Below are 12499 nucleotides of genomic sequence, written 5' to 3'. Positions count from 1 at the left end.
AAAAGTTTTTATTTAAAATATTAATTAATAAGTACTTAAAGTGCATTTATATAATATTAATGCAATTAGCCTTAAAAAGGAATCTTATATTATTATTTTAAATAAAGCAGAGAATTATAATATTTTATTTATTACTTATTATAGCTATTTAAATATAAACTTTAATAAAATTATAATAAACTTCCTTATTAAATAAGGCTTAAAGGCGGGTTTTAATTTTATTAACTTAGGTATTATAAGGCATAATAATATAAATTTAGGGCCTTATTATTATATTAATTCCTAAAATATAAAATTAATAAATATAAGTTATTATTTCCATTAATAGCTAAGCTTATATTATATTAATAAAGCTAACGCCTTTCTTAATCATTATAAATTAACATATTAAAGAAATATAATTATTAAAAAGCAACTTAATTACCTTATTATTAGCAAAATTAAAATTTATTTTAAAAATATATATATTATAAATAAGCTGCTAAATAAATATATATTAAGCATAAGTTAAGTTAAAAGGCATATAAAAGTTAAAAATAATTTATATATTTCCATTATAAAAAATATTAAACGTAAAATCTTAAAATTCTTTATATTATTAATAATTTTTTGCAAAAAAGGCAATGTAATTAAGTTTTATAGCTATAACTTAATAAGAAAGGGGTATTAAAAGTTAATTAAGGTAAATATTTTTATATTTATTATTTTTATTATATTATTTATTAATAAATAATTTATTTTAATAATAATTATTAATAAGTATAAAAAGGTAGTAGTTAAATATAATTTACACTTAGCGAATATATAATTTAAATTCTTGCAATACTTTATTAATAAGGATAATTATAAGATTTATAAAATCTTTATACACTAAGAATTAAGTAATAATAAATATATAAATAATAACCTTAGCTTTATTAAGGATTTCTTTTATAAACTTATTAATATTCTTATTTAAAATCTTTATTTTATTTAAGGTTAGGATATTAGTTAAGTTATTAAGTTAATATAATAAGCGTATTAAGTTAAGCTTATAGTTATCTTGCAGTTTTTAAAGCATAATGTTTTTTAGTTTTTAAATGCTATTATATTTATTATAAATAAACTCCTTAATGCGGTTTATAAAATTATATAGCTTTTTAGGCTGTATACTTAAGCATAAAATATTAAAGATTCCTAAGGCTTAATGTATATCTTTATTATGCTTAAGATAAAAGCTTTTCTTTAATGCCTTGCTTTTTAATTATAAGTTAATAATATAAATAATAAGTTTATTAAATTATAAATTAATATTAAACATTTTATATATTAAGGTTATAATATTATTATTATTTATATTTTAATTAGCAATAATTATAATTTAAGGATTATAATTAAGGTTTTTAAGTTTAGGTTATTTAGCTTACAAAGCTATTTCCTTATAAATATTATTTATAATAATTGCTTTTTCCTTAATTTTTATAGCTAAGGTTATATTATAAGTAGTTTTATCCTTAAATCTTATTATTAATAGCATTAATAAGTATTATAAGTTTTAATACTTTTTATAAATTAGCTTAGCGTAATTATTTATTATTAAAAAAAGGTAGTTATAATTAAAGTTATAATAATAAGTATTTTAAATAGCAATAAATAAAGACTTATAATATATTTTTTACTTTATAATATTTGCTTTAATAAATTAATAAATATATTGCTATTAAGTAAAACTTAAGCTAAATGTAAAGTTGGGAATTTTATAGCAATTTTAAACTTCTTAACTATATTTATTAACATTATTCTTATATTATTTACTTTTAATTAAATAAGTATTATTATTATTATTTAAGGATATTATAATAATTAGCTTAATATTATATTATTTATCGTTCTTATTAAATTAATGCTTATTATTTAAAAAGGCAAGGTTTAAATTATTCTTATTAAGGATTTTTACCGCCTTTAATTAATGAATTATGCATAATACGTTTTAAATAAATAAGTATATATAAGCAAGAAGGATAATATAAGCTAGCGTAATTTTGCTATTATTAGGAATGCCTTTAATAATTAAAGCTATAAAGGGCGTTTTAATAAGCATAGTTAAGGTATGCCTTTGGTTTTTAAAGAATATATGCAATGCTTGTAAAATGTATTAAATAATAATGGCTTTATAATGCTAAAACTTTAATATAATAATAGCAATAATTTTATTATTAATATTTTAAAGCATTTTTAAGTAAAAGAAATCTTTATGCTTATCTTAAATGTTATTTAATTTATAAAATAAAAGGGCTGGATTATAATAAAATTAATATATTGCTTAATTTAAGATAAAGAAAATTTATATAATATTTATGGTAATGGGATTGCCATTAAATATAGTAAATTATTGGATTAAGGGGATATTTTAAAATTTCTTTATTTTAAGAAGGCCTTAAACCTTTAATTTAATTATAATATTATTATTGATTTTAATAAAATAAAGGTTAATTATAAACTTTTTTATTTTTTCTTTATTAAAATTAAAGATTTTTATAAATTTATTTAAATTTATTATATTTAAGGAGTTAGGGTTATTTAAAGTTAAAGAATAGGGCTAAAGTTATTATTAGTTTCTTTTTAAGCTAACTTATTTATTTAAGCTAATATGTTATAAATTAAAAGTTAAATAGCTTATTTAATGGATTATTATGCAATATATAAATTAATATAAACTGCGAAATATTAGCTGTTATATTTATTAATAATATAAGGTAGTTATAATATTTATTAACTTTCTTTATAGTTTTAACGTAATGTTTTTTTAAGGTTTTACCTTTAGTATTATTTTTCTTATTTGCATAATGCTTTTAAAGCCTTTATAAAAGTATATAAGTAAAGCTATAAATAAGCTTTTCTTTATTATTAAACTTTTTTATTATTATAAATAGCTTAATGATTGCAATATATATATTGATTTATCGCTACTTAATGTTTATCTTATCTTTGCTATAAGGAATATAATAAGATTAAAGCTAGTTATGCATTATTTTTATAATTATGCTAATGATTTCTTTCTTAAACTTATTATTTATAAGGGTAGGGACTTTAATATATGGAATTTATATTTAAACCTTGCATAAGGCATTTATAAGTAGCATTAATTATATAAATTATTCCTTATTAAATATTTTAAGTATAAAAAAGTGGTATAAATAAGGGACTTTAACTTCTTTTTTATTTTGCTTAATAATATATATTTAGGTATTAATTAGTATTGAGACGTTACTTGGGCTTCACGGCACGAGGGCTCGAAATGTGCACCAAATTATGTGGATTTAAAGAGTATGCTGGCCTAAAAAGGAAAAAAGAGGAAGAAAGGAAGGAAGGCTCTAAAGGAGCCCTTTGGGCTGCAGCTGTAGGGCAGGAGGGGCTTATCGATAAGGGGGCCCGTGCAGGGCCCTGCACGGGCCCAACCGCCTTGCCCCAGCCGCCAGCCCTGACTAGTATTATAAATGCTTTATAGTTAATCTTATTAAGCTTTAAGGCTGCTCATTTCTTATAAGCATATTTATATATTACATTATTTCTTAGGCTTATTAATATCTTGTTTATATTGCAAAAGGATATGCAAGCTAATAGCTTGCAAACATTATTAAGGAAATTAGTAATATAATTGTAAATAATAATAAGCTAACTATAAATAGCAATCTTTAGGGGTTTTACTAAATTAAAAAGAAAGTTTGCATATTCTTAATTAAGATAAAGAAATTAATTATTAAAGTCTTCTTATTTTTTAATGATTAAAAAGGTAAGCTGCAGAGATTTAGCGGAGAAGGCTATCTTAATGAAGTTGCAAAGCTGCATAAGGCTAAGCATATATAAATTATAAAGATTATTTATTATATGCCTTTAAAAATTAATATTAATATTATTATTAATTATTATTATATTAAGCAAAAAGGCGCTTCTTTATGGCAGCTTGGCAAAGCCTTGCGCCGTTAATAAGCTTCCTAGTTAATCTTATAATATTGTGGTTATTTAAGGTGCAGTGATTAAGCTATTAAGGGGAATAAAGATAAAAGCAATTTTTATATTAATTATATTATAATAAATATTAAGGTTTATTTTAAGCTAAAGGTGTTAATATAAATGGCTAGAAATTTAAATGGCTATGGTAAATTTAAATATAAGAATGTTGCTAATAGCTGTTATAGTTTTTTAAATATATAGCATTATTAGCTTTTTTAAGGCAAAAGCAATGTAAATAAAAAAAGGGGAAATATACTTAACTTTCTTAATTAGCTCTTTATTTATCTTTTTCTTTTCCTTAAGTTAAGCAAAGTTAAGCCTTAGGTTTTAAGTATAAGCGGGCTAATATAATTTAAAATTATCTTTCTTAAATATTAAGAATAATAAAAACTACTTATTGCAAAGAAGCTCTTTATTTAGCATTATATTAAATAAGATATTATTTAAGGAGTTTAATAAGGAGTTTTGCTATGTAATGTTAAGGAAAAGTATGGTTAAAAGGTTAGCTTATAATAAAGTACCATTAAAATAAAATAAGGCTATATTTTGCGCTATAAAAACGTTTTAAGCAAAGGCCTTTTGCAATTTATAAATTAATTGCTTTAAATTATAATTAATCATTAAGGTAATAATGTTATTTAAGATAGTAATAAAATTAGTATTATTATTAATCTTAGTTAATATTTTTATTATAAAAGAATTAAAGTTTATAAGTATGTTAATTACATTATTATACTTAGGTAAATATTTACTATTCTTTAAGATAATAGCATATTTAAATATAATGGAATTTCCATTATTAATATTATTTAATTACTATTTAGGAAAGTTATTACTTACTCTTAGCTTATCCTATTTAAATCGCTAAATGCTAAAATTAAACTTGCTTTAAACTTAATGTAAGTTAATAATATTATTGCAATTACTTGCTTTGCTTTATAACCGCAATAATAAATGCAACTTACCTAAAAGGTTATTTATAAAATTATTAATATATGGGATTGTAATTATGTAAATAAAGGAAATAATAATCTTTATGAAAAGGGAAATAAAGATATTAAGTAAAATAAAAATGCTTTTTTAAAAGTACTTAAATATATTTATTAATGCGCGTAAGAATATAGCAATAATTATTTTATTGCATGTTATTTTAATAATATGCAAAATAAATTTAAAAAGGGAGAATTATTGCATAATTAAAAATAATATATATAAAGAAATTTAAGTTAAATAAGGGTAGAAAGTAAAGGTAGTTATAAGTAAAGGTTAAAGATAAAGGTTAATATTAATAAAATAGCAATTAAAAGTAAGCTTTAAAAAGTTTTTAATTTTTAAGGCAATTATTTATAAATAAATTAAAGTTATTATTATAATAATAAATAGTAATTTACTTTTAATAATAATTATGCATTAAAGTTAAGATAAGTTTTATTAATATTTGCTTTTAATAAGAATTTAATATAATTAATTAATTATTTAGTGATATAATATAAGTATATTATTTATAAGGAATTTTAAGAAATAAATATAAGGGTTGCTAATTTCTTAAGTTTATAATGCTTTTAATACTTATTAATAAAATAGGGAATATTAAGAATAAAAGTATTATAAAGCTTTTAAGTTATTCCTTTATAATTTATTTACTTAATTTTATAATACTATTATTTAAAGTAATTATTTAGCTTTTTTAATATAGTATGGTTAATAATAAATTTAATAATAAATTTTTTATAATTATCTTATATTAAAGGACTTAAAGATAAAGGCGCTTATAATGCATAGCTTAGCGTTATAAATTAAAGATATTTAATAAAAATCTCTTTAAATTATTTAAGCTAAGGAGAAAGCTTAAGTTTATACCTAAGTAAATTAATCTTTTTAATAATTAAATATAGTTTAATGCAAGGGAAGGAAAGCTTTATTTAATAATTAAGATAATACCTATAATAGCTAAGTTTTGTTAATTTAATATATATAAAGTTTTCTTTTTTTAAGGTAGGTAAATATTAGTGCTTATTATTATAGTAAGCTTTTATCTTAGCTTATATAATTTATATATATTTAAAGGCTTCTTTATGTATTATTTATTGAGCTAGTTTAAACTTATAAGATGCTAAATATATAATAAGCAAGAAGCCTTTTAAAAGGCATTTATAAAGCATAATAAATGGAATTTACTTTATTAAAGTTAATTAAGATATATTTATAATAAATAAGATATGTAGTAAATAATGTTCTTAAGAAGAAAGGTTTTATAATGCATTAAGATATATAATTAAGTTGGTAATAATAGTTTAAATAAATTATTTTGTTTATTTATTTATTGCAGCATAATTTGCTATTATTATATAAATATTAATGCAAGCTGCTTTATAAAGTTCGTTTTATAATATACTTATAAATTTATTGTTTATATTAAATATAAAGATATTTAAAAGGCTTTAATTTAAGTAAATATGCTTAATATAAAGCTTAGCTTAATCTTTAGCTATATAGCTAATCTTATTAATTAAATTATAAATAAATTTAAATATTTTATATATTATAAGGAAGATATAATTATAGCCCTTTATAAATAGCGATAAGTTAATAATTAAATTAAGGTAAAGCGTAAATAGCAGGATTTTAAAAGTTTTAATAAGTTATAAATTGCTAAAGGGTAAATGTTTAGCTAATTTGCAAGCATTATAAGTTGCATAATTAGCGATGTATTTTTGCACTTAATAACTTATTTATAGAAAGAAGGTTATATTTTAAAGGTAAGCTAGGGTTTGGTTAACTTTTATATATACTTGGTTATTATAAGTTAGGCAAAGTAATTACTTAATATATAATATAAGTATAATTAATTGCATAGCATTTCTTTTAAGATAATAAAGGAGATAATTTTAAAGATATATAGTAAAATTATAAAGAGTTAAGTTTAAGCTTTTTAAATTATTTTATATTTAATTAAGCTAAAATATAAGGCAATTATAAATAAAGTAAAATGTTTTATTTTATTAAAAAGCTTAAATAATATCTTTTTAAAAGGGTTTAAATATATAAAGCTGCGTTATAATCTTGCTAATATTTTAAGCTATAATTACTTTAGTTAAAAATATATTATATATAAGTATTTTTGCAATAAGTTTTAATAAAATATTTACCTTATATTTTAAAGGAGTTAATGAGGTTATTATAATCCAAGGAATATTAAAAGCTTATAATTTAAATTAAATTAATTTTATAATATAGCAAGCTTAGCTTTAAATAATAATATAAAAGCATATTAAGGGTTTAATTATTATTTTTTTAAATTTAATAGCAAGCTTCTTATCCTTAGGTAATTATAATAAGGTATTAACATTAATATGGGTTTTATTGAAATGGTAAATAATTATAATTTTATAAGCATATTGCATAAGGAATAGCTGCTATTTAATAATATAGCAAACATTTTATGGAAAATATATAGCTGCTTTAAAGAAGTGCTTAATGGATTTATAATTTATAATAACTTAAATAATATTATAATTAAGATAATATAAATACTTTTCTAAGGCTTAAATAAATTTAAGCATTTTTAACTTTAATATAAAGTAATTCTTTTTTATGAAATTTAAAGTATAGGAGAAGAATAAAATAAGTTAGCTTTTATTATTTACTTAAATTTAATATAAATTAGCTTTAATATCCTTATTATTAATATTTATATAGAAAATAAATAGCTTAATAAAGTTTAAAAAGGCTAAATTAATATAATTAATAAGGGCTATTTTAAGTTATTTTTAAGCTTTAATAAAATGGGATTAAAGTTATTAATAATATTTTTATTTCTTTTCTTAAACTTATAATTCCTTAGGCTTTGCATTTAAGGCAAAATGCATTACTTAAGAAAGAAATAAGTAATGTTAAGCATGGGTATTTCTTTATAAGTTTGCTTATAAATTACCCTTAAATCCCAAGGTCTTAAGTTTATTTAATAAATTAATAATAATAGCATAATTTAAAATGAAATTATAATAATAACTTATAAAGCTAGTACCTTATTTTAGTTTTATAAGATTAAATAATATTTTAAGATTATAAATAGCCTTTATTTTATTTATAATTATAAAAAGTTTAAGCTTAAATATATAATGCTTAAAAGCCTTTAATTTAACTTAAGTAAAATAATACTTTAATAAAGATATTATATAGCTATTATTTTTTAATATTATAAAGATAAGCTTAAGGTATTAAATATATTTATTAATAAAGTAAGAAAAGATTATAATATTATTAATATAAATTAATATAAATTTTTAAAGATATATATTAAAAAGGCTTTTTATATAATATTAAAAAAAAGGGGGGGAAATTATAAAACTTATAATAATTATAGCTATATACTTAAGGCCTTAATAAAGAATAATAAAGATTATCTTTTAATAATCTTTAAAAGTAATAAATTATTAAAAAAAGCCTTTAAAAATATTTATAATAATAAATATATTATAACCTTTAAAAAAGTTAAGTATATTATTTTATTAAAATAATAAATAATTATAAAAAATAAGCTTAATATTAATTTAATAAAGATTAATAATTATTTAAAGTTTATTATTATATTAAATAATAAAGATTAATATTATAATTATATAATTTTCTTTTAATTAAATTAATTTTATTATGCTTATTTTAATTAATTTATTAATAATTTTATTAAAGGCTTTATAATCTTTTTATAATATATTATATAGCTTTTAAATTAAGTTATTAAGATTAATATTTAATTTTAAAGAAATCTTTATTTTTATATTATTATTAAATTATTTTAGCTTTAATTAAAATAATTAAATATATTAAAGGATAATTTATTTAATTTTATATATTTTATTAAAGCCTTAATTAAGATTTATATTTATATTATTAATATTAAATTATAAATTTAAGATTAATATATTAAAAGAATAGCTATTTAAAAATTATTTTTTTTTTATTAAAGGGTATATTATTAAATATTTTTAATAAAGGAATAGTAATTAAGGTGGAATTTTTTTATATTAAAAAGGTTTTTAAGTTAAAAGTAATAAATATAGCCTTTAAGTATTTAAAAAGCTATTCTTTATAAATTATTATAAGTTAATTTTTAAAATTAAAAAAAAATAAAATAATAATAGCATTATTTATAATATTATTAATAAAAAAGCTATAAATTAAGTTATAATAATTTAAAATAACTTTAAGTTTAATAAAGTATTTAAAAGCTTAAATTAAGAATTCTTAAGAATAAATTTAAATATTAAAATCTTTGCTAAATAAGATAAAGTATTTATAAATTATCTTAATAATAATTATTTTATATTAAATAAAAAAATATTTAATATAAGTAATATAAATCTTTTAATTTATATTTAAAATAATAATTAACTTATTATTATTTAAAAAACCTTAATATATATATAATTAACGCTTTTTTAAAAAAGAAAGATTAAAAAATAAGTTATAAGATAAATTATTAATAATATAAGCATTTTTTTTAATAAATTAAAATTACTTATTTTAATTAAGGATATTAATAAATAATTTAACTTTATAAATAATAATAATAAGGTTAACTTTAACTTTAATTAAAAAAAAAGGAGTTTATAATAATTTATACTTTAATTTAAAATAATATAATAAGAATACTTCTTAAAATATAAGCAAAGCACTTAAAGTAATATTAAAAATATTATTAATAAGTTTTTTATTAAGTATAATAAGTATAATATAAAGATAATTTAACTTAAATAAAGAATAAAAAGGATAAAATGCATTTTATTTTATTAAATATAAGAAAATAATATTAATAATGCTTTTTATAATATCTTTATATATTATTAAAATAATAAAATTATTTTATTTTAAGGAAATCTTTAATTTAAGTATAAAAATAAATATTAATATAAGCTTAAGCTTTTTATTATTTTTTTATAAAGATAAGTTATAAAGAAATTATTTTAAAGGGTTAATAATAATATTAACTTTAATAAAGTTAAAAATAAGAAAAATTAAGAACTTTTTATATAGTAAATATATTCTTAAAGATATTTATTAAGTTATTTTTTTATTTTAATTTTAAATTAAGGTTTAATTTAAAATTATTACCTATATTAAGTAAATCCTATATTAAACTATAAAATTATTAAATATTATTAAGAATCTTTTAAGAAAGGGTTTTAGGTTCTTTATTAATATTTATAATATATGCTTATAAAGAAAGTTATAAAATGCCATTTTAATGGTTTTATAAAGGGAAATATTTATAAGCAAAGCGGTTTAGCTTATTTAATTTATTATAAGTAGTTTAATTAAAATGATTTTTATATTTTTTATACTTATTAATTATAAGATTATTAATTATTTTTTTAGTTAAAAACGGAACGTTATATATTGCTTTATATTCATAGCTAGGGCTGTGTAAATACGCTAAATTATATAGGTAGTTAAGGCTATAATTACAGGTTTACTTATAAGTATCGCAATAAGGGTAAGAAATTTATTTTTAATTATTATATTATAGGAAATAGTTTAATTATTTAAGTTTTTTATAATAATTATTATTCTTTTAAAGGGCGGTAAGTTGCTCTTATAGCTTATAAATTTCATAGCTTTAAGTTTCCTTTGCTTTCTTATTCTTTTGCTATTTTTAATAAATATTATATTTATTTTAATTAATAAGTTGCTTAAAATCTTTAAGCTTATTATGCTAAGTTTATAAAATAATTATTACATATAACTTAAGATTTAATTTAATATAAATTTAATAAACTTAAGCGTTTTTATTTAGCTTTTTAATTTTATTATAAAGATAAATCTTATTATTAATATATTTATATAAAGGTAAAGTATCCTTCTTATTAAAAAAATAGGATATTTTATTTACTTTAATTATAAAGTTATTATAATCCTTATAAAAGCATTAATAAAGCTTAGCTTTTTATAAATTTAAGTTATTAATAAAATTTTCTTACTTATATTTAATTAATAATATAAATTAATAAGCACTATTTAAATTTAAATTTAAGATAATTTTAATAAAAAGGTTAGCAAGAATTATAGCTTTGCCGTAAGTTTTTGCAAAATATTAAATATAAGCAATATATATATTTACTTTAAAGCTATAAAACTTAAATATCTTTAGCTTTAAGCATAAATTATTTTCATAAGTTAATATAAATATTTAATTTAAATTACCTTGCTAAATATAATAATCCTAGCTATAATAAAAGTAATCTTAAGGGTAAAAAGCTTTTTATTAAAGAAAGCATTTTTAATAAGGGTATTAATAATAATTATTAATTTTATCCTTTATATTTAATTTAAGGGGAATACTATAAATAAAGCGTTAACTAAGAGAGTTGCAATTTTTAATTAATAAATAAAGGGAGTTATAGCAATACTTATAATAAAGGGAGCGGATAAGCTAGCTACTTATATTTTATTTATTTTTATAATTCTTTAGCTTAAAAAAGGCTTGCTAAGAATTAAGAATAAAATAATTAATTAATGTAAAAAAAGTTTTTTAAAAAAAGTAGCACTTATAAGTTTTATAAAGGAATAATAAGTTATTATTACTTAATTTTAATGTTTTACCTTGCTAAAGTTCTTTATAATTTATTAAATTTAAACGGAGAATTAATTTAATATAATAAAATAAAGTTTTAAATGCATTCTTAAAACTATACTTTGCTTAATAGCATAAATAATAATTATATTAAAGAAATAATTGCTTTAAGTATATAAGGGTATTTATATAAAAGGAGCTAAAGGCTAAATATATATAAAGCGCTTAGCAAGTTTAAAACGAAACTCCTTAAAATAATCCTTAAGTCTTAATAAGCAAGCATAATTTTAAGATAGTTTTACCTTAATTATCTTGCCAACCTATTTTAATAAAAGGGGTTTTATATTCTTTATTTTAGTTAATTTTAATTAAAGGGGATAAGTTAATATTAAATTTATTTTAATTAGGAAATTAATTATAAGGAATGGCTGGCTTTTAAAACTAAGAAACCCTTAAAAAATCTTAAGGTAAAGAATTAAAGAAAGGTTATTAAATTAAGTTAAGGGAGTTAATAAAGCTTAATAAGGCTTAATTAATGCTTTATATTTTTTTAAGTTATATTTTATTAAAAAGAAAGTTATAATTTAATGCCTTAATTATTATAAGTTATACTTAAAGTTTTTTTTAAGTAAAAGCAAGGATTAATATTAATTATATAAAAATAAAAGAAGCTTTTTAAGCTAATTTTAATGCATTAATAAGTTTAAAAAGTTAATTTAGTTTTAGTTAAAGCGGTTTAGCAGTAATAAAACATTCTTTTTGCATTTTAAGGAAGCTTATTTCTTGCCTTGCTTATAGAGTTATTTATAAAAAGGTTTTGAATTGGAGTTAAAAGTTATTTAATTAAAGGGTTTTAATGGCTAAAAGTTTATTAAAGCTATTAAGCTAATAAATATTATAACTTAATAAATATAAGGCTTATTAATAATTATT

Source organism: Diaporthe citri (assembly GCF_014595645.1).
Source record: "Diaporthe citri strain NFHF-8-4 chromosome Unknown scaffold_4, whole genome shotgun sequence".
Classification (NCBI taxonomy): domain Eukaryota; kingdom Fungi; phylum Ascomycota; class Sordariomycetes; order Diaporthales; family Diaporthaceae; genus Diaporthe; species Diaporthe citri.
Note: the sequence above shows the minus strand (reverse complement) of the source record.